Source organism: Stegodyphus dumicola, chromosome 1 (genome assembly GCF_044657685.1).
Source record: "Stegodyphus dumicola isolate Sdum_Otavi_A_Nest chromosome 1, ASM4465768v1".
NCBI lineage: Eukaryota > Metazoa > Arthropoda > Arachnida > Araneae > Eresidae > Stegodyphus > Stegodyphus dumicola.
Genome location: NC_140768.1, coordinates 64,072,050 through 64,095,627, shown reverse-complemented (window position 1 = coordinate 64,095,627; position 23,578 = coordinate 64,072,050). Strand labels below are relative to the sequence as shown.

Below are 23,578 nucleotides of genomic sequence, written 5' to 3'. Positions count from 1 at the left end.
ACCGCTAAATGCACCAATCAGTAATAAAATAAGTACATTGGTGAACTGTCAGTTTATAGTATCACTAAGTTTGAATGTACAATGCCCTCGCCAGGATTCGAACTCCGGATCTCCCGACTGACCCAATGTGCTTCAAATTACATCATGAATGTACGCCATAAGGAGAAAGAAAATACTTCAGAAGTTGTTTTGACGTTAAAATATGAGTTAATAATAGAATTTTCTGAAAATGACCAAAAATAAATTTTAATGATCCCTTTGGTCATAGCTCTCATGTATTAATAGTTCTTTAAGGTATGTGATCTAATAAAACATCTGCATGGTATTTATTATTTGAAAGATGGACCTCTTCCCTGTATTCAAGTTAACTTTATCTAGAGTACGGTAATATGAAACTTTTGAAAAAAAAAAAAAAAAAGGGGGAGGGGCGAATCTTGTAGCTGGAAATTATTTAATCATTTAATCAAAAACAATTCAAATATTTAGTTACTACTTATCGATAAAGGAAATTGTTCCTCAGCATTAATTGGAATGGTTTTTGTCTGCATAAATATACCACGATTTTTCACACTTAATTTGTAGAGACATTAGGTATTTAAAAGCAGGAGTGATGAAAAATGAGCAACGCCCTCGCCGAGAATCGAACCACGGACCTCTCGGATACGCGTCGAGTGTGCAGACCACTACACCACGAAGGCACGCTAAGAAGGCGGGTGGAAATACCCTACATACTCCCCTTTTTAAAATGCGACAGGGGTTTTAAAGGACCCAATCGCCAAATCCTTGAGGTGAAAAAATATCATCCACCACCCTTTTAGTTCCCGCGCCACTATAGGGACATCAGGATTTTTTGGAAGTAGGAAAAGAGAAAAATGAGCAATGCCTTCGCCGGGAATCGAACCGCGGACTTTTGGAATACGCGTCCAGCATGCAGACCACTACACCACGATGGCACGCTAAGAAGCCCGGAAAATACTTTATATGCTTCTCCTTTTAAAGGGCGACTGGTGATTTAGGGAACCCAATCTCCAAATCCTGGGTATGGAGAATCATCATTCACCACCTTTTAGTTCGGCAGTCACTGTAGAGACATTAAGTATTTTTTAAGAAGGAGTGATGAAAAATGAGCAACGCCCTCGTTTGGAATCGAACCACGGACCTCTCGGATACACGTCGAGTGTGCAGACATCTACACCACGAAGGCACACTAAGAAGTGCGGGAGAAATACCTTACAAACTTGTTAGAGTATTGGCTAGATTTTAAGCAATTGACGAATGCATAGATATTCGAAAGTTATCCATAACTAGACTTTTTACTACTAGGCTATTCCAAGCGAGAATTTTCACTCTGAATCTTCATTATATAATTTCAGTTGCTGAGTTAACATACATTTTAACTGCGTTGAGAACTATAATCTCCACAAAAATGAAAAATGTTTTAGAAATTGTAAATGACTGATGGTAAATATTCAAAACTTATTCAATTTATCAAGTGGCTATCCTGACTAATTACTAATTCTCCAATGTTCTCACTGGGAACATTTGGAAAAAAAAAATATTTTACATGATTATTTTTCAGATATTAAATAAAACCTCATTTGTTTTATCACTACTTTAGTGGAAATAATTTTTAAAAGAATTTGAAAGAATGAAGAAAATGTAACATATTATTATTTGGTGTTTAGTATAATTAGGCTTTTGAGGCCACTTGTGCTATTTGTTTTTAATTTCTTCATACAAAAAGATAATGGAACAAAATTAATACAATTATTTGATGGATATTAAATGGCAATTTTAATGCTCTGATGAGTTTAGGTAATTTGTCATCTGGTTTTCTAACTCCTCACTCTTAAACCTGATTGAATATGGTTGTTATGCGTTAGAACAAAATATTGCAGATTTTCTTAAGACATTTTAAGGTAATTCAGCTCTTAAGTAGTAATGGCAGTTTCTCCTGAAAGAACAAAAGTTTCAATAAAGTATGAACAGTCACATCAAATTTCGTATTTTAAACAGGGAAAATCACAACTCTTCATAAGTTTTTATTTTTATTTCATACAATTTTGTATACATAGGTATTATTTTTTATGAGTTTGGTAAATAGATTAATTTCAGAATTATAAAATTTCTTTCTGAATTTCATGAGCTATGTAAATATAAACACTTTGTGCTCACGCCCTCATGCTTTTATCTGAAAAACGATGAGAATTACGCTCAACTTTATCAAACATCTGTAGAGACATTAGGTAATTTTTGGAAGCAGGAGACTTGAAAAAGGAGCAACGCCTTCACCGGGAATCGAGCCGCGAACTTTCGGAATACGCGGCTAGCATGCAGACCACTACACCACGAAAGCACGCTAAGAAGGCGGGAGAAATAACTTATATATTTTCCCTATTTAAAAGTCGACTGGGCTTTTAGGGGACCTAATCGCCAAATCCCGGGTGTGGAGAATCATCATTCACCCCCCTTTTAGTTCGGACGCCACTGTAGGGACATTAAAATTTTTTGGAAGCAGGAGAAGAGAAAAATGAGTAACGCCTTCGCCGGAAATCGAACCACAGACCTCTGGAATACGCGCCCAGCGTGCAGACCACTACACTACGAAGTCATGGTATGAAGGCGGGAGAAATACCTTACATACTCCCTCCTCTTAAAGGGCAACTGGTGTTTTAGGAAGCCAATCGCCAAATCCTGCATGTGGAGAATCATCATCCACCATTCTTATAGTTCTGGCGCCACTGTAAAGACATAAGGTAATTTTTGGAAGCAGGAGACTTGAAAAGTGAGCAACGCGTTCACCGGGAATCGAACCGTGGACCTCTGGAATACGCGCCCAGAATGCAGGCCACTACACCACGGAGGCGCACTAAGAAGGCGGGAGAAATACCTTATACATCTTTTAATTTCAATTCCAACGCATTTCAGAATCTTTTAAGTAAATAAATGCAAGACCATTAATTAAATGTCATAAAACAACTCAATTTACAATGTAGTGATAAGCAGCCAATGCTTCAAACCTAAAATGGCATTTTTCCATTTCGAAACATTTTATCATTAATTTCATCTTATCGACCATTAGTTAATAATCCATATAACCATATTCTATATATTTGAATACCTAGAATCAGTAATTTCAACTTGAAGTGGTCTTAAATAAATAAATACGAATTAATTTCCTAAATTGTATCTCATGAAGAAAACATATTCGCTCTGATTGCAACCTAAATGCAATCTGTGACTTTGCCCTAAGTCAATAATGTGGGAAATTCTTAGGTCAGGATTATGTTTCGCCTCTCAAGAATTCAAAATTACCTTATTTCGGAAACGTTCGCGCTCGTATTTCCTGCCAGGCTCAGATTTGGAGCTGTTATTGAAGATTGCTGCAGCGCCATCTATAGTCGTTATTGGAACAATTATGCTGCTGGTATTAGCATGACAGAAGTTGAGCTGAAATGACGTTCCCTGGCACAAACGCTTCTCAATTCAAATGCTTATGCTGGAATTTCTGCTGCTTATGATCTTCCTTCTGTTCGTAGAATAAACACTAAACAACTTAATTCACATTTTGGATCCTTTGTCTACTACTGCAATGAGTTTACTTTGTAGCAAATTTCCTGCATTACCTGATGAGAATTCCTTGTTGAATTCGATTGCTTATTTTTAAGAATTCATTAGTCTACATATTTTATTTATGTAATTAATATAATATGCTATCAACAATTAACTCATATTTAGATTAAATGTAATTGCCCCATTATAAATTAAATTAAAAATTCTGAAAAATGATTTAAGAATTTCTTAAATTCATTGGCCAGTCAGTAATAGAATGGATGAAGTCCTTGAAGATTGGTACTTCGTTTTGGTTCATCAACTGTATGAGTTGGTAGAATTCAGTTTTTACAGAATCTTCGAGTGCTCTGCCATAATAGACTTAACATTAAACTTATGATTAGTATTGACAAATGTTATCATCAAATATTTCCTAAACTATTCTAAATGGACATATGGTAATTACAGAAGCTAAAAAAAATACCTAAACAAATTTCTTAACTATTCTAAATGTAGGTAATAAAAATGAATAATGGCTTCAAGTATCAAATGATAATTTTTGTCTAATATGGTATGCAACTAATATTTACAAATTTCTTACATCCATTTTATTAACACCTACCTGACTTCCCAGCCCTGTTTACATGCTGGAATGCATTAATCTTTAAATGTGCAATTTGCTTAAGATACTATCGCACACTTTTATGCTTCAGAATGAAAGCAATAATGCAACATGTATTATTACAAGACCACTGATGTATGCTTATGAACAGCTTTGAGAGTTTCAGAGGTTCGCACATTCTTAAAAATGACTCAGTTACACGTTAAGTCAAAATGTGCAAACTTACCACAAGTTTTGACAAAAAAAAATTATAAATGTTATGGGCAAATCCCATTTCGCCATAGAAAGAAAAAATAGTAATTACTCCTCCTTGTGAAATTTGAGTTCTTTTTACCTAGTCATGTGATACCTTATCTTGAAGAATATATATGTTCACATGTTTATCAATTGACAAGTTTTCATTCATCGGACGAAGCAAATTTCTAAGTTATTTAAGTTATATCTCATAAGTTATGTCTCAACCTACGAATTTGTTAATAAGTTAAGCGTAGTGAATTTGGATATGTAGAATTATAAGTGGTATTCCAATTTCTAATTCTAAATAGTATCTGAAAAATTTCTTAAAATACTTCTAAAACATATCTGCATTCAAAAATTGCTTTCTAATTGCATAATTCCAAGGATATCGGATGATGGTAAATAAAGAAACATAATTTTTTATTATTAGTTACAAATTCTGAAGAAGCTTAGAATGTCGTTAAATTACTTATGTGTTAGGATATTCTCATTAATTCATGAATTTGTTTTTCCAGCAAATTTTGCAACTATATCTTAAGTAAAAGGAACGGAAAAAAAAAAATGGGAGCGTGTAACTACAGTATAGCTTCTGGGAAATCAGTATTTCTTCTAAATCTGAATTATTTTTTTTTCAATTTTTAAGCGTCCACATAATGAAAATCTTCTTATACTCTCTTCAGTTACATACTTTTTACTTCAGCCTCTTCATTAAAGTTTTCCGATATCGTATTCTGCTGCGCATTGCATGTTTCCGACATCATATGTTGTTGGGGACTGATATGTTTAAATACGAAAATAATTTGATAAAACTGGTGTTTTACTAAGTGCCCAGCTTACCATCTTGATTAAACTAAAAACTAAACTAAACTCAGTGGCGCAAACAGCCCTAATGGGTCAATGCCTGCAGTGCCCCGAAATCTGCTTTCTTGACCGCGGGCCCCGGGGTGCGTAAGCATATGCTCTGAACAAATGGTCAGCTTGTCGCAGGACCCCCCAGTGTTTAGTCCCCAAACAAAGTTGGGTTCTCATTTTATTGATCCAATGGAGAGAAATCAAGGGATGAAAGGCTGAGTTGACCTTGCCCAAACCCCGGACTTGTGGTGCTGCTGCGCGATGCGCTAGCCACTGCGCCACCATCTTAATTATCGATACAATTTTTAAAATGAAAATCACCTCTGAATGGCACTGCTTTCACTCTTCTTCAGTGTCTGAATTATTCTTCAGTGTCTGAATATTTCGAAGCAAGAATTTCAAAGGTTTTTCTGTGGTTCTCTTTCGACTTATACTCAAGGCCATCCTTGCTGACAGAAAGCCTCAAAACGTCACCATTTCATTCAGATTCAACATTTTTTTCTGACATGTTTATGTAAAGTATTTTAATGCCAAAACGCATTTATGTCTAATATTGCAACACGCCTAAGAACTAATTCTTTCGTGCGTAAGTCTTAAGAAGAAATGTTTCTGTCTCTGCAACCTAAAAAAGACAATCCTCTTTTCCCCGCGAAACTGTAGACTTATAAATTTATCTTAAGCCGATACTTGTAGCTTATTACTGTTACATTAACCCTTACGTTTCTTCGCAAATTTTAAAAAATACAAGCATCAAATTCAAATTCTCGGAAAACCCATTTATACGAGTCTTAGAAAGGTAAATGTATTATTAGAAGTAAAATATATCAAAAATTGAAAGAAGACTGGAGTAAAGAAAACTGGTTAATAAATTCTCCAAAAACATTCTGAGGTTGACCTAAAACACACTGTTGAACATTATAATTAGAAGAGGAAGATAAGACTGGGTATCAAACCAAATAGAAATTTGATATAAACTTATGCTGTCGAGTTGATCAATAAACTGAAACAATTGTGACATCAAGCGCACTTCTTTATTACACTGTCCTTCATTCAGAAACTATGATTTTCTTTCTGAATTACTTTACCACATTCTATAATATAAAAGAAATAAAAAAAATACATATAAAAACTTTTTGAACTACATGTTTATTTATTTTCTAAAAGGTAAAAGTAATTTTTAGCTGTAATACTCTTGTCATTTGCGACTAAAAGTAAGATCTGTGAGATTTTCATATACGAGTGTATTAGGACTTGAATATAATTTCATGGAACAACTGGAGTAAGAATGATTACATTCAGGTTAGGTAACTTGACCACGGCAATGCTTTCAAGAGCTACCTGCCTGAGGGAAACGATGTCTTTGTGGAGCACATTCGAGGGCAGCGGTTGTCAACCCTTAGAATTTCACAGACCACTACATATATAATTTTATATTTGGCGGACCACTAATATGAATTAAAAAAACTTAAATCAGACTTTAAAAACAACATATTAATACGCAGAAACAATATTCAACTTTCCAATAAATTTAATTCTAATTTTCATTTGTTAATATAATTTTTGAAATATTTGGTATTCAGCAGCATGCTTTATGGAAAAAGTTTGCCTGGGATCGAACCTGGGTTGAACTTCCGGTATTCAACGATCTTAATCACTCCACTGATATAGCTAATAATATTCGATTCATTAAACTTTTTCTGACAATTTTCATTTAAGATCCTTCAGTGTTAGCAAGTCTATGATTTTATATGCAATCATGCATGGTCAGAAATATTTTGATAGCAAAAAATTATTTTTTGCTTCTAAAGCATTTATTAAATATGTGTAACTTAAAATGTTTAATTTCGAAATTTCACTTGTATCAACATCTAAAGTTAATGGTTTTGGTTCAGGAAAACTGGAAGTAATAAAATACTATTGTCAAAGTTTTGATCTTTTTTCTCCACTGAAAAAAATTATAATTCTTACGGAAATTTAAAAGGTTTCGTCTTGACGTTAAATGACTTTTTTACCAATCATGCCAAATTTTGTATGTATAGATTTAGTATTCCTTAGAAAAGTGTATCATTATCATGGAATCACTTCACTAGCATACAATCATCATCAAAGTATCGGATCTTAACGATAGCTTCCCGGCACCTCAAATATCGTCTGCGAAAACAGTTCGCGTTGGCATACTTAATCATATTTTGTTAAACGAATTTTGGCATTTGAAGAAAGATATTTGCTTCAGAACACTAGTACTGTGTTGTAAAATTTGTAAAAAAATATTATCATTAAGTACAAGGTGTCTGAAATGGAACTATGATGCTGCCAGATTAGAACCATCATTTACTTCCAGTTGTTGCAAAATGTCAGCTACAGAATGTCACCAATTCATGTGTAATGCTGGATCATATGACACTATGAAGGTTTGATACCGAAAGCTCAAAAACAAGGACTAAGGACATTCAAGAAGTAGAGCGCTCAGGTCGGCGTACTGATGTTGATGAAGCCCGCCTGCGAGAACTTGGCGGAAGAAGATCAGTATGCAATCATTTGAGAGCTTGCTAAGGAGTTAGACTTTAGTGCCATGTCCATTAGTCGCACTATGCATCACATAAACTTGACGTTCAAGTTCAATCGCTGGGTGCCGAATGAGCTGACTCAAGTAGGTAAGAGCAGACGTGTTTCGGCCTGCACTAATTTGCTCTTATATCAACTCAAGGGCCAAATTCTGTACCGAATCGTCACTTGTGATGAAGCGTGGATTTATTTAAACAAGACAGTCCGAAAAGGGGATTGGTTTGCGCCTGGCGAGCTCGTCGGCAGGGTCGCAAAGCGCAGTTCGACTAACAAAATGTACAGACCCCAATGGAATCCTTTGCCACACCCACCAAATAGCCCCGACAGCGCTCCTTCGGACTTCTAAATTTCTTAACACCTGCAGCTACATCTTACTGGTGCTATCTTCCATTCTGAATAGAACGTCCGAAATGAGGCTGGTCTGTTTTTGGACTCGCGGCCACCAAATTTCCAGGCCGAAGGCTTTGAAAGACTACCAAAACGTTGTTGGAAAATCATAGATTTGAGTGGTGATTGCTACCCGCACTAAAGGTACTGCTTTCGTGTTTTTTTATAACTTTATTGAGAAGTTTTTGGGCTGAAAACTTTCGTTATAACCAGATATTTTGCGACAGTGACATTACATCAATACCAATCACTTGAATCATTTAAATTATCTAAAATTGTGCAAAAGGTTTCAGTGTTCCTTTCACATGAAAGTTCATCTTGCTGAATTATTGTTGTAAACAAAATTATAACTGTTATTTCAAGAGATTAAACTGCAGGCCATGTCTTTAACAAAGAGCAAAAGAAAAAGTAAAGAAGAAAGTGTGTTTCAGGATAAATGATAAATTACGTTTTTCTGTGGTGTTTTGCATAATAAAATTGTATGCTTTATTTGTAATAAGAAAATATCAGTTCCAAAAGAATGCAACTTACGTCGCCATTGCGAAATGAATCATAAAGAAAAATTTGAAATGTTGGAAAGTATACTGAGGGAAAAAAAGTTACGCTTTTTAAAATGTGGCTTGCAACAACAACAAAACTTTTTACAGAAGCAAATAGATCCAGTGAATCAACAGTTATCGTTGCAAAAAGATCGAAACCATTCAGTGGTAGTGAATTCTTTAAGGACTATTTGATTAGATCTGCTGAATTTTTTTCTGACAAACAACATTTTTTTAAAAATATTAGTTAGTCAGCCACCACAGTAATGGAACGCTTTAACTAACTAGCGTTCTCTAGCGATTTATAATGTCAGTTAAATGAAAAATTCCAGATTTTGCAGCATTCTGAGTAGTAGATGATGAAGGTATTGACATCACAGATATAGCACAGCTGGCTTTTCGTATGACGGGTTATTGATCATTAGTAGTTGAGGAAGTACTGGAAGTTCAATGAGAAATTACTGGAAATATTTTCTATGGAAAGAAAAATTTGTTGTACAGAATGTTTTTCTCGAAACTGTAATGGATGATAAATATAAATTGAGTAATATGTTTGGATTTGTAAGTGAGGGTGCAGCTATCTGCTTTGATTGGTAAAATATGGAGTGGCGTAAAATTAAGAAATTAAGAAACAAGAAATTTTTCAAAATATGTTTACGCTATACACAGCCTTATTCATCAAAACGCACTCTGTGCCAAACTTTTGCAGACAGATATTATGAAAACGGTAATTAAAACAGTAAACTTTATCCATGGATGAGCTCTGAATCATCAAGAATTTGTTGTATTGCTTGAAGAAATTGTGAGTACGAAGAAATGATATAACGATGTTAGGTGGTTACTTTGGGGAGCTGTATTACAACAAGTTTTTGATTTAATAAATGAAATCAAAATTTTCATGGCACAAAAAATAATAATATAATAATATCGTCGATGAGATACGCAATGATACACAGATAACAAATTTAGCATTTCTTGTCGATTTAATCTGCCATTTAAATATTTTCAATAAAAAGCGGCAAGAAAAGAATAAACTTTTCACTTGCTGGATGCTTACTGGACATAGTACATTTCACTTACTGGATGCTTACTGGGCAGGTTTTCACTTACACAGATTCTTCTATGAAAGCTAAATTGCAAATATAGGAAACACAAGCAAAATCAAACATTCGTAAACTTGCTGTCTTAAATTCAGACCGATTATTCGAGATGAAAAATCTCAAGAATAATAGCAATATTACGCCAAGAACTTGAAGGCAGATTCAAAGAATTTAAATGGTTTGGTATCCGATTTTTAATTGTTTTCATTGCCATTAATATTGCGAATTAACCAGAAAATCTACAAAAAGAACTAATTAATTTACAATGTGATATAAATTATGTTCAAAGATTTAACGAAATAGGTCTGAATAACGATCAAAAGATAAATATGATCAGTTTCGAATGTTTGCATTAAGAATAATCTCTTCGTTTGGGAGTGCATTTAGGGGTGAAGAGTTTTTTTCCGCAAGTGAAAATTAACAAATCTAACCAAATCTAGCAAAAGGACTTGACTGACCGATGAGCATCTATAATTCGTGATGAAAATAGTTTCCAGTAATCTTTTTTCAAGCCTACAAACGTTATCAACCTCCAAACGCCATCAGGTGTTAAGGTATAGTAAAAAGTAAAGAAATAAGTAATTTTTTACATACAATCAATGTGTTTTTTCCTGCACGTGTCGATAAAAAATTTAATATATAAAGGAAAGAGATAGGTTGTAGTTATTTTTTCTCAAGCTTTGTGCCACTGGAGATGCATTCTCTAAACATTTTGTAATTTTTCATAATTCGTTAGCCCAAAGGGCCGTTAGCCCAGAAGAGCTATTAGTCTCAAAACGGCATTTTCCGTTGAATCGCTTTTCAAATTGTTACCACCAAATATTATCTCCCTGTATTGTATTAAAAGAAGCTAAATAATGAAGAATCTGCAAGAATGTATGTATGTTTCTCGCATTGCAAAAAACGAACGGTAACTAGAGTCATCAAATTTTAAATAATGCAGTTCTCCACCTGAACATGGGCACATAGAATCCAGAATTTGGAATTTAGAACTTGTTTTATTTTCTATCTCATATTTTGTAAATCTTTAAAAAAATTTTATGTCCAGTGAGCGAGACTGCCTGAAATTCTAAAGATATAGTGTTTTAAAATATTTTTAGCCCAAATGGACATTAACCTAAATATACTGGAAACGTGTATGTGTGAGTAAATGAAAAAAACGTCCCTTTGGGCGTAATATAAAATCTGAAAGCGTTCAGATTTTTTTGCGTTTATGTTAAAAGTAGGTTATTTAGTCATTAATTCGATATATTAGAATTATTTGAAATAAATGTCAGTCTAAAAATTTAATATGTAGCTGGTATTACAAAATCTGGTCTCTGCAGCTGCTTTCAGGTCACGGGAAGTTTGTGACAACTGTTTCACGGGGTACGGAAATATTTAAACTGCTCCAGGAAGACAAATTTTTAAATTAATTCTCGTCTTTCATTTTATATGTAAATAGTAATACATTTCCTGAAGATAAGCGTCTTAATACTAACTCGAAAGCTTAAAACGAAATGCAATGCTAAATTCATTTCTAAGATTACTTCACTTAACTTGTCCAGAACTGCTGTGTGCCATGTTTTTATTGCGTTAGAGAAATTTATGCTTTGTAAAATAAAAACAATTGCCGTTCATCAGTTTCTCGCAAAAAATTGCTGACAATGGAGGAATGGAATATTTTGCATAATCTGTTTCAAACTTACACAGAGACAATAGAAACCTTGTTCCAACACTATGTAACTGATTCTTCGAATTGTACTTAAGACGATCACCAACCCAATAACAACATTTTCTAAGCTCTGATATTAAATGTGTTAAATAAACATAATTTTGCAATGTTATGAAATGGTGATTAAATTTCTATCGGATGAGACTTCAATATTCATTTAAAGGCTTAACTGTCACCTACGAGATCCATAAAATCATTCCCTCCAAATATTTGTTCTACGTAGGCGAAACCGTACCCAATAAAACGGAATTCTCAGTCATGCTGTGCAATTCGAATGCAACTCGCTGGAAATGAATCGACGTTTCTGACAATGTTACAAATATTGACTGTGCAAACAAGACATCCACGTGTTCTATAGCATGTATTAGATGCATATTTGGGGAAATGGTGTTTTGAAATTCTGCAGCTAGACGCATGTTAAATTGTTTATTTTCTTGTACATGCTGCGCAAGGAATGCGGTAGGCGTTATGTAATCGCCAAGGATTGGGGTTTTAAAAAGGAATTAGAATGTGTAAATGCCACTTACATCTGTTATTGATGTTGGTTTTGTTCTCCCTACTTGTTCCTTGTGATATAAAGATATGTTATTTTCAGCACGCAGTTTTAAAGACAGCTGAAATGAATTCTACCCACATGCAATGTAATTCAAAATCGAATATTTTATTAAAACCTGCCTTAACGCAGAATGTTTCAGAATACGATTGCCAGATGCAATTTTTTAAACAAAAATCCAGATATATTGTCTTCAATTAGTTTGGTTGGCAATAATTTCTTTGAATTTCCAATCCTTTTTTTTTTCCTCTCTTTTTTACAAACAAAAATTATTCATGTAAAATGATACAAAAGCATTTTATAACTACCACAAAAAATTCTTTTTTTTTTTTTTTGGTTACTTACTACCAGAAACAGTTTTACCTCAAATTTCCTTATTCTTCTAATAACAGGATAACAGTAACAATAATTATCTTTTAACGTCTAATACTCTTGGTACTTAAACCATTCGTTAGAAAGCATAGCGAAACAGGGCACAGAGTGCATCATAGAGGACAGATGACATTACGATCGGTATGGGAATAGGGTTAAGTTAGGTTATTTCGATTATTGCAAAGCATATGAGGTCTGGCGGGTGGCCTAGGAGAGGAGGATAAGAGAATGGATGTCTTCGTGAAAATTATTTTAAAGGAAATCGGCTCGTATTTATGTTACTCGTGAAGAAAGCCACGGAAACTCTCATGAAGATAGCCCGTTTGCTGGGATATGAACCTGGATCAAACCACCTCCGTTCAGCTGTCTTAACGCTCGGCCGCTGGTAGCCGAAATGAAAAAAAAAAAAAAAACTAGATTGTATTGTTATTAGTTTTTTTTTTTTTTTTTTTTTTTTTTTTTAAGTGGAGGGTTGAAAATGAGCAGTGCCCTTGCCAGTACTCCAACCCTAGACCTCTTGAATACTCGGGGAGTGTGTGTGCTACCGTTACACCACGATAGCACGCTGGAAGGAAGGATAAAATAATACCTTATAGCATATATAGGCAAGCCTTATATAGGTTTCAAACCCGCACTCATATCTTCGGGATAGCAGCCATCCTGCGCTAGCTACCATATATCCAGGGGAATATTAATTTCAGAAACAGAGCCTTGCAACACTGTAGCTCTTTATCAGCCCAAATGTTTTGTTTCCGTATTAAATAACAGTGAAAAAAAAGAGTATCTAATTTATTTCTAAAATTCCGAAGTATGGTTTCTTAGTGGATAATGGAAGGAAGCGCCAGCCAAAGTTAAAATGCACTTCTGTCATCCTAAAGGAAAGGGATATATTTTTCTAAGGCTTTCACAGAAAGAGAAAGGTTCGTGTTTATATGATGCACGGGCAAAAGCCGCACAGACCTCCTGGAGCCGGCCATTTTGCGGAGAATAGGACCTCAGCCGAAGTGGATAGATACCTGTATTTAGAGGTCTCCATTCATACAGTTTGTTTTCGTTTATTTGATTATTACATAGCTCGCAAGGACTACCTGATCAAGAAGGGGGATGATGCCTTTATGGAGGACTTTCTTAGGGAAATGGCTCGTATCCATATTGCATATAGGGAAGACCTCGGAAATGCTCACTCAACCAGCCCGTTTGCCTGTAACCGAACCCAGGTCGAGCTACAATGTTCAGAAACTGATGGACCCTTTTATGTACATACAACCACCGTCGTGTCTAGTTTCGAGATGTCTTCTGTAATTACTCATTCGAATAGATAATGAAAATGGAACTTCTTCCGAACTCGCATAATAAAATCATTAATTCATGTAACAATCGATGAAATATAATTTTATCTTCAGTTAAACAAAGACAAGAAATGGAATTCCCCTTAAAACTTCTTCAGCGTAATTATGAGAAATCTTTTGAACTTCAGCTCTCAAACTAGCTCTGCGGAACCTCACTGTACGTTTTAAAAATGAAAAACCTCTTACTTGATCAGGTTTAAGCCACAGCTCCTCTACTTTCATTGGTTGTGACAGTGATTACCTACCTCTGGAGTTTATTATAACGGAGGCATAGCAAATTTCTTTCAGTTCCTCAGCCTTTTTTTTTTTTTTTTTTTTTTTTTATTGGATTATTTTTATCGTTCTCATTGGATGGCTCATGGATGGACAGAGCTTCTAAACTTCTACGAATGAAAGATAGAAAAATAAGAGACTAATTGCCATACTTGGAATAAATTTTTGTTTTCGCGGGATCATATGATGAAATGAATTGTTACAGTAAATATTGTTCCCAAGAATTATAATACGTTTGTTTTTGACTGACAGTATTTAGTTTTTCTTATAATTGCAATTATTTTAATTATTATAGTCAGACTTTCTAAAATTAAATTTTTCCATTTTTATTCATTTCTTTTATAATAAGTCTATAATAAGTTTTATAATAAATTTGCCATAATAAGTTACCTAACCAGTCAGAATTAAAATTATTGTTTAATTTCCAAGACTTGTACTCAGTTTTATATTTTTCAAGTTACGAAACTAAAATGCCTTTACATTAAACTAAAATACATTTACGCATTCAATAACATTTCATTTTTGTACTTGTTTATTTTGACATTATATACACTATAAATTTGTGACATTCATGCTAATTTCTTAATAAACAATGTTAAAGTTTTTACATTCCCTTTTTTTTTTCACGGTAATTTGCCAATTCAGACTCTTTTTTTCAAATCTCAGTTATGCGAGGATAAGTTTAAATTTTGTGTTTTTTAATTGGGTACTTTCTGATTATCTGTATCCCCCTGAAACGTATTCACGAGGCAATGCGCTATGTCGCCAAAACCAGGCGACTTTGCCAAAATGTAGTTACGTGGCATTTCTTTAGAAATATCATGTTTTGCCTAACAGCAGAGAATGCAACATTTTGCATTCCGTGAAACTGTATTTCGTAAATGATCGAAATCTGAGCGCTGGTGCAGAATTTGAGCAATTCTATGGCATTTTAAAGCGAAAACAACAGCAGAAACAATGCCAAATTTATTCAATTCTGTGGTGTTTTCTTAAGGGCCCTTTCCACTGGGGTTTATCTAAGCTAAGGGAGATAATTGACGTAGCCGGCCCATCTCCAAAAACAGTTTTTTCCCATAGGGCAGCAAGTGGAAAAATCTGAACTGCAAGCGTGGCGGAGCTAGTCGACACATGGAACTGACTCCGTTAGCTCAAAAACCCCTGTGGGAACGGCCCTTTAAGGAAAACAGATGGCTGTACACAAATTGTACTCAGCTCCAAGGTGTGCGCGATGCCGAAGTTCTGCAATTTTCTGAAGTTGTCTGAAGTTAAAACAGATCGCGGTTTTTACATCAAGTATACTTGTGGAGAATAGCGCAAACAAGGAAAGTTTTTTTGCGTTTTAATTTTGTTAATTGGATGCTGTTTTATGTAATTCTTAGTGCACTACCATTTTTGAAAATGGCTGTTGTCTTTCGTACATTATCCTAGTGAAATGAATTCCTGTTTGACGAAGTGTTTGTCACTTTGTGGAGTTTGATCCTGGGCTAAGTTACTAACCATTATTTTGAGACCATTTTGGTGATAGGCGAACTAGAATATCTCTGGTTGTCCATTTGATTAAGTAGTTAAGATGGTAAACTGTTTACCACTTTAGACCATTTACTGTATTCGTTTCAAGCTTGCAAAATATTCATTATTTTGTGTTGCATGTTACTATATGCATATGTTGCATGTTACTAAGTTCTTTTTAGCTTAGTTTAAACTAGGCCGTTGGGTTTACATTGAGTTGAAATCAAACAACTGAAACTCAGAACTACAAAGTGCTCAGCGCATCATTGATGCGCTTAAAATTCTTAAACTTTCGAAACAAACCTTAAATTTGATTTCTGTATAAACTATTTTAGTAAGGAGCAGTTTGTAAATTATTTAAAGCTTAGCATTTACCGCATTTTCTATGAAGCCAAGAGTGGTTAAATCCAAGTTAAGAGATTTCTCCTTAATCAATGTGCGCTCACAGAGCGAAGTTTTTGTCTCCCTTCGCCCTTTTCCTCGATATAAAAGGTAAATAAATTGCATAAAAAGCGAAACTGGGAATAAAAAATAAGTTAAAAAATGTTTCCTGCATTAAAGTAACAATGAACGTTCAAAGTGGCTAAACTCAATTAAGATATTGATTTTTATTTTTCAAAATATAATCCATCTTCGACCTGGTTAAAAGACAAAATAAAAAAATCCTTTTTGTCCTCGAAGACTTTTGAATGAATTGCAAGTATTTAAATTTGCACATAATGGCACTTCAGATTCCTTTTCGGGAAGTCAAAGATGTCTTTTTTTGAAAGATTTTCTTTGTCATAATACAGTTAAATTTTCTTATGAATGCCCTTTTTGTCTCAACTAAATTTAAATTTGTACTACAGAGCCGCGATTATCCATAATGCATGGATTCACAATGGATATAGATAATCGATTTTCATATTTATTATTCATTCATCTTCATATTCATTCATCGATGTTTCACATGATTGCTTCAAGTGTACATTTTATTCTTGAACATTTTATTTCAACTCCATGGAATTTTTTCAATCGTTTAATAAAGGTCGATGAGAACGTCTATTAATAGGTTATTTAAAAATATTTTTAAGTATCCCATTAATAGATATAATTATTAATTCGCTCATAGTTGAGTCAAAAGAGATAAATCTCTCCCTATGTTGCTGCGTTCAACGGGTTCGTGGATTTGGAGTGTTTGATGACAACACTTGATGAAGAATCAAAACACAGTTTATTCGTCAGTATTACATAGGAGAGTTCTATAGACACTTTAACAGTCGTCCAAAGATACGATAAGCAGATTGAAACAATTAACAACACAGTCTTCAGACTAAAACGGTGAAGACAGCTTCACGGCAAAGCATTTTACGTAGCGTAAGTGAGAAGAATACTGTATTTAAAAATAAAGTTAGAAACGCAAGAAGTTAGTAATAAACGAGGCAAAGTTATGTAAGTCATCTTACTAAGAAACCTGAACATATATATAATGAAATGAGAAAAGATAATAAGAAACATAAAAACGTTTTCCAACTCCTAACACAGTATCGAGTATTCTAAACATATGTTGCTTTTAAAAATCTTATGATTTTGTGTTGAAGTTTATGCAGCATAAATGCGAATAAAGCGATTCTTAATAATAAAGCTTAAAAGACAAAAAATGTTATGTTAGCAGAACTAAGTCCAAGAACACACTGGTAAACTGAGAGCTCAGCGGGAGCATAAAAAAAACCTATCAAACTCTCTGGTGCAACATTAAAATCTGAACCCATTCAGATTCTTTTTATTAAACTTTTTTTATGTGAACGGTAAGAGAAACATGCCTATATAAAATATATGAAATTAGGCAAAAATGCAGAATTAATTTGAAAAACGCTGTCGATTTCGAAGATAATCAGAAACAGTTCCTTTTTCTTTAGCAGAAGAAAGGATTTTACCATTTGAAATTATTTTCATGTCGTCAGATCTTTCGACTTCAAATTTTAATGCTTTTAACAACTGTAAAGATTTCAAAATTTAAATACATATATATCTTTGGATACAATACATGATAATGCAATAATTAATGGTACCACATTTTTTATGTAACGGCGAGACTGAGTTCAAAGTACATGGAAAAGCAGAGTTTTGATATATAGCTTTGTTCTCGGCATTCGCCGACCAGCTTCTAAGAACATAAGCGATGAGTAAGACAGCGCACAAGCCTTGTTACGGCTGCAGATACTGACTTTGACCTTAGACTACTCCAGCAACCTATTTTGACCTTAGACTATTCCAGCGAGCGACCGACTTTGACCTTAGACTACTCCAGCGACCACTTAGACAATCATTGCTTGACTGCCTTAATAATACTATTCAATGCCCTAAATGCATAATGATTATAAATTATGCGTGCCCTTTTATAGATATAAAAGTTATTAAACACTATTCGTGAATATTTGTTTTAATGTTCTTTTTAATTTTTATTCTAAATAATGTATTTTATTTTAGAAAATATTATTTTTGTTAAACAGTCCATACATTAATTCTTTGAAATCTGACCAAAAAAAAAACAGCGAAATATATTCAAAAAAAGGCATTATTAATCAATGATTTGAGGCATTTCCGAATATTTTAGATGGTAATTTTAAAATTATTGATCTATACATAACTATGTTGGTAAGCAATTAGCTTAACGACGCGACAAATTACTCAAACGATTCCATTTATGTTAGTGTACTCATATTTAATGCTGAGAAAATATCCAAGCCTTCATCTGTTTGAAAACTATACCATAATGACTGACTGTAAAATAGAAAAATAAGTGTTATTAAATTTTTACATAACCAATTTTTGTGTGAGATTTTTCTTGTGTAGTATTTAATTCCCCCTTGATATATTTATATATGCATGTATATTTCCGCATTTTATATAAATATTTCGTTTAATGATTACTATTCTTTAGCCCTGTTGATGAACTGATAACTGAGGATAAACATGATAACACCGTTGGTAAACACGATTAGCAACCTTCATTAAATGAAATAAAGGTAATATTTCTAATTGTGAAAGAATAATTTTATAATCAACAAAGTTTCAATTTTATTTTGTGAAAAGGAAATTCCCTATGGGAGCAAAATTATTTCTATTATTCAAACGTTTTAACAGCCGCTTAGACAGCATAGTAATTAGTGACCTAACTACGTACCGAAAGGCATGGGTTCGAATCCCGGGGAAGATATAAATGTATAATATCTGTGCAGCATAGGGCACTTAAAATAGTATACATTGAGCCAAAATTACTATCGAGTGGTTTGTTGATAAAGAGAAAGTGGTGGGAGACCCTCGGACCCGTCCTCCGAGGTGTTCTCCTTTAAAATTTCAGCAGAGATGCGCAAAGTTATACCACCACCTATATCGTGCTCAAGGCTCTGCCAGCGATAGACACCGTCTTGTTCTTCTTGCCATGATGAAATTCAGAGGTTTGTTCTGATTCAGTCAGACAAGTGAGATTAGCCACAACAAAGGACTTTTTACCTGAACCAGCATATTAAGAAATTTTGTAAGTCTTATAAGCTACAAATGTAGTGTGTTACATTATTTGATATGAGCTTTGTGAACTAAATTATTGAAGAAATCAAAAAGAACCAAAAAAATTGCATGATGCCATGAACTGTAATATCTTTTCCAAAATTACCACTACTTCTAAAATCAAATAGCGAAATTACGAGTTTCGGAATACTTGTTAATTATAATAAACATTAATGATCAGATTCTGAAAAAGAATGAATTTATACCTTTTTGGAATTAAGTGTTGAATGATCTAATGTTCACTTAGTTCGAAAACAAGTTTTTCTAATACTTGCGCAATAGCTGCAAAGTAAGATAATAATAATTTGTTTACTAAAGAAATATTGATTATATTATCTCTTAATATAAATTTAGTAGAAGTCTAAAAAAAAGAGGGAACCCATATGTAGGAAGTTCCCACGTGCCATAAATTACTTCTCACAAGTTTCACCGCCTGAAATAATTTAAAGTATCCCCGCTGCCGATAACGGAATTTCGAACACACACCCCTTCTGAGTAAGACACAGAAGAGAGCACTTTACCGACATCCCACTAGTCTGGCATTTTGTATTTTCATGTACATTTCACATTTTACTTTCTTATTATATATTTCAATTTTTCAATTTTTATTTGGTTTGTTTTTGCAAAGATAGCATTGTTATGTCTCTTAATTTTCTCATGCTTACTTCAATTACTTTGAGTCTTAAATTAACATGCATAAAAGCGAAGGTGTCGGGGGACATTTACTCAAGTATTTTGTAAATTTTACTACATAAATTGCTTTTTACTCAACATTTATAAAGAATCTAGTATTAGCGAATATACTTCATTCAGAATGAGTTCTTTGGTACTCTGGTTATAAATCCCATCACTTCACAGAACTACAATTTTGGTCTCTCTTAATTTGCCAGTTTGGCATCATCATTCTTACTTGAGAAAAAGACGAAACACCTTCGCATTTATTAATTATTGTTCATTAAACGGGAGTTGGTTTGTTCCCCTTGAAAAGTCAACTAATTTCCGATCAATAGCGATAATTACTTGTTTTTAATTTTTAATTTCTTTTTCAAAGCTTGAAATTTTGTTATTCATGATTTAAATTCAAGTCCCCGTAAAACTTTTTTTTTCATAATTTACATTCAAGTTGCTTTAAAACACAATTTTTGAAATTATGGTTATACTAGTTTAAAGAAAACGTTGTGAAAGTTCTCAACGAATCATCAGTGATTATTAAAAATAATAAGCATTGAGCGTAGTTATTTTAACTAATGAATATTATCTAAATTTTGAATATAACAACAGCTAATGTTTTACATGAATTTTATTATTAAGCTTAAAGCACTTTTGTTTATAACAGTAATAAGTGTCGCGATATATAGCAAGAAGAATTTTTGTCATGACTTCCTGTATAAATCATTAACAAAGAGAGCTACAGGAGCTACGGACTGGCTGTATGAGAGTTTTCGTGGTTTTCCCAATATGTAACGTGGAAGTGAGACATTTTTCCTCAGAAAATCCCTCACGAAGGCTACGTTTCCTTTTTGCAGGTAGCCCTGCTTGCTTACCCATAATTAAAATAAATTAAACCAAATAATAATGAAAATATTTTCTTGGACACCGAAAATTAATATAAATTGGTTTTTGTTGGACTCTATTAAATTATATTGGATTGTTTCTTGAAATGTGAAGTATCATAAATTTATCTTAAGCCCAAAACAGCTTGAAGCAAATTATAAGAACTTTCTTTAAATATCCTTAATCCTTTAAAATATTTTATTTGTCAAGAACAATTTACAAACTGCTAATCAGTGGACTTTTAATGTTTTCCCATTATCTATGATTACCATAGCACACATTTTTCAGTCATTTAACAGGGAAAAATTCTAGGTATTTAATCATGAACTAATATTTTATAGGCCAAGGATGAACAAGCGCGGAAAATCGATTTGGGATTCCAGGACTTTGTGAGGCTAATTTTGAAGTTATCCTCAACCTAAATACTCTCGCACGATGGCAAACAGGGGATTAAATTTTAATTGATTGAAATATGTGTCAGCGTGACATGAAATCCTAGTGTTTGTTCTGGTTAAATGAAAATTTATGTTAATTACTAACTTTGGGTTTTCAAGGGATAAACTTAAACACATTTATTAGTATTATCTGTTGATAAGATCATAAATACATCGTTTCTGTGATGCCTTCTGGTAATTATGAATATTGGGGTTATAACACGCCGTTAGTTATTTTTACACATTTCATTAATTTTCATTACTTATTTCTTGTTTTTTCATTAATTACAAGAGATATTCTTTCGGCAATATAATCCCACAGTTTTCTGCGAATGAATGACATTATTTAAGGTTTCGAATAATCATAAGTAATGAAAACTTTGGAAAAGCAAAGTTTTATATGTCATAAGAAAAACGTTGGAAAATATAATTACGATGTATTCTGATTATGAAGACCTTAACTATTTCGTGTATTAATAAACGTGAGCTGTGCTTTGAAAATGAAAGTTAGAGTATCTGGAAATGCAAATATTTCTTTTTCTGATTTGTCTCAAAAAATCAAGTAGTATAAATTAATATATGCTTTTGTTGGACTCTATTAAATTTTACCTATCATTAAAATAGTAAAATTTTAATTGTTTTAAAGTTAAAATTTAAAGCGCTAAAATAAATATTAGTCTATATAATCAAATAACCTAGGTATTTAAAACAAATATCTAAATACTTGAAAAGTTTGTGGGGTTCCTATCTTTTCCCTTACAGAAGAAGATGTTAATTACCCTTAATTTAACACTGGGCTCCTTTCTTAAAGCGTACAGAAAGCCTCCATTTGGGCGTGAACTCAAGAGTACTAAGAAATGAAACTTAAATAATGCTTAACTAAAAAATATAGCCGAAGCTATCAAAATTCTAAGGAGTTGGCCCCTAAATGTTAAATAACTGGCGAAGCTAACAAGGGCCTGAAATACGGCCAAGCGTAGTAATAGCTTGGAGAAAGTGTAGCCGAATTTCTAACGGGAGAAATAACGAATTTCTAGTCAGAATCTACGGATCTCTCACGAAGTCAATGGAGCTTCAACTTAAATACCGCTCTTCCTCATTTGCATTAACCGCGATTCTAAAACCACACTCTGGCAGAAAATTGTAAGCTGAAATTAGGAGAGATAGGAAAGTAGCTTTAACTAAAGATAACTGTTAAAAACTTAAGATAAACCTTACAAGTTGAAATGTAAAATACGTAGATATAAATCTAGAATACATTTTATTTTCAAGTTAAAATCTTAAAAAAAATGTACATCTAGGAACTGTTCATTCATTTTCATCGCTTCCCACAATAAAAAGAATACAATAATAAAACAATTCAAATGATTTCACATAGTTTCTTTAGACTTTTTACATATAAAACTCCATTTGCTCCGCACTTATTGTAAATCTTAAAAAATAATAAAAATATTTCTCTAATCGTTGAGTTCACTAGATTAGCACTTTTAATATTCTGTAAGAGATTCCTCTCTGCGTTTTCATGTGTGATGGCTTGATGCAAGACGCTAAGCACTGTGCGTCTCTCTGTGTTCGATACATCTGTGACTAATGAATCGTTATTTTTTATGGAAAACCAAGATTTTTTGACTTTTCCTTAACAAGAGCAATCGTACAGTTGTTATTAGCCTTATTAGCAAAAATTCTGATATATTATAAAGATTAAGATCCTGTGTATATAATATATGAAATTGAAGAAGAAATACTATTATATCCTGAAAAGAAAAGAAAAAAGAAATTCATGAAATGGGAAAATTTAACAAAAGAGAAAATTATGTAATAGGGCTTTTAAGATTTAAACAAGTACAGCACTGAAGTGAGCACTTAAGCAGCCTAAAGTGTAGATATTATTAGTCGTAAGCTATATATAATGGTAATAAGAAATTTTGAAATATTGAGAGAATCGTCAAAATTACTGAAAATCACAGTGAGTAAATAGGGTAGTCAAAATGATATGGATCGATTATGTCGATGCAGAATTCTCACAAATCTTCGATTTACAAAAATGAGCAATATGTACTAAACGCAACTTAATATAAAAAGAAGAATTTCGTTAATCTGTTGGAAAATAAAATTGTCTACAGGCGGCTAGATTGTAACAGCAACATTAATGTTCCATAGCACTCGAAGCTGTAAAAGTAATTTTTGTGGCGCTTAAAAAAATTACTTCCTTAATTACATAAATCATTTAGAACTTAGAAACTAATAATCTTACTAGTTTATTATATCTTAGTGGTATAATTTTAATGAAATAAACGCATATTGCATGTGCGTCATCTTTATTTTGCTGTATTCCTGAAATTTACGAAATGAAACTATCTGGGGAAAAAATAAAAATATACTTATTTACATATATAATGCAAAATAAATTCAAATAA

General features: G+C 33.1%; 1 protein-coding gene across 1 annotated transcript in view; it reads left to right on the top strand.

Annotated features, from left to right (window-relative positions):
- LOC118200256 (uncharacterized) overlaps positions 1-23,578 on the top strand; it is a 106,474-nt gene that overhangs the window by 73,240 nt on the left and 9,656 nt on the right. The window lies entirely within an intron of this gene.